The 1297-nt window shown below is 42.3% G+C and overlaps 1 long non-coding RNA gene across 1 annotated transcript; it reads left to right on the top strand.

Annotated features, from left to right (window-relative positions):
• The first annotated feature begins 401 nt into the window (after positions 1-401).
• Positions 402-941, top strand: LOC109502130. Its single transcript, XR_002160529.3, has 2 exons — positions 402-613; positions 792-941. It is a non-coding gene; the product is annotated as an uncharacterized LOC109502130 (long non-coding RNA).
• The last annotated feature ends 356 nt before the right edge of the window (positions 942-1297 follow it).

The following is a 1297-nucleotide window of genomic DNA, read 5'->3' as shown; positions in this document are numbered from 1 at the left end:
CATAGCATAAAACCATTCATTCTTCTAGCACATGATAATTTAAACACCATTCAAGGAACCACACCATACGCTTTGAGTGATATGAGAGGTATGATGATCATGATCCTTATGCTGGGGGACTTTCAAGAAATCTGTAATTGGGCAAAGGAGGGGAGAGATGTGACATGACATGGGCGGGTCACTCCCTGCTAGAGAAATGTACATGTGTTGGTCAACAAAGAGATGAATGTACTGTAAAGCAATGAATGAGAAAGCCCAGCTGAGACCAGTAGAGCTGCCCAGCCAATCCCAACTCAGGTCAGCTAACCTCTAGCTAACCCACACCATTGTGAGTTCAATAAATGCTCATTGATGTAAGCTGCTAAGATAGCTGTGGTCCTTTATTTTGCAGCATTGTTGTTTATAGTTAACTGGTACACTGACAGTCTGAGCAGGCGGTGGCAAGATTCCCTACGATAATGCCATCTTAGTAAAACCTAAAGGAAATAGATGAAGGAGGAGGAGAGGAGCATTCTAGGCTGAGGGATGAGCAAAGGTCCTCAGGCAGGAAGGACACAAACATTTAAGAAACTAAAAGAAATCAGGATTTCCTGGAGAGTGCCAAGGTGACCAGGTGAGGTGGGCGAGCACTGGTGAGGAAACAGATAACCTTTATGATTCCCTGCTCTGGGGTGGCACAAGCAAAATTAATGTGCTGTGGTACTGTGCATTTTTGTGATGCTTCCAGGTATAATTCCCTTGGGGGAAGGACCCATGGTTTATTTATCTTTGTTTCCCTCTTACTCTGCCAGAGGAATATCCCACACCACAGTAAGTGCCCAATGAAGGAAGGCGTTAGCCAAGGGGAGAGGTGCTGAAAGAACAGCTCCCTGGCATCTCCTAAACTTGGGACAACGGCTACAGTTTTTCTTCCTTGGTAAATTCTTCCTTGTTCATTTTTATCACTGTTGTTTGAAATGCACGGCTCTTCTCCTTTACCTGTCTGTTTTCATACTGAGCTTTTTGTTTTCTTGTGGCATTTATTATTACCTGATGTTATATTTACAGAATTATTGTTTTGGCATCTGTCTCTTCCACTAGAGGGCAGGGACATGTCTTGCTCATGACTGTATCCTCAATGCCAAGGACATGCCTGACACAGATATAGATGCACAAAAAATATTTATCAAAAGAATGCATGCTCAGATGCTGAAATATTTAATGCTGAGGAACCTTCCAAAAAGTATGATTCAAGAGTTAGTGTACTAATTATCTGTTTGTTCAGTAAGAAAGTGAGACAAAGCTTTCTTATATGGGA

The sequence above is a fragment of the Felis catus genome, chromosome C1 (assembly GCF_018350175.1).
Source record: "Felis catus isolate Fca126 chromosome C1, F.catus_Fca126_mat1.0, whole genome shotgun sequence".
Classification (NCBI taxonomy): Eukaryota; Metazoa; Chordata; class Mammalia; order Carnivora; family Felidae; genus Felis; species Felis catus.
The sequence above is the reverse complement of the archived record's forward strand: the minus strand, read 5'-3'. Positions and strand labels throughout refer to the sequence as shown.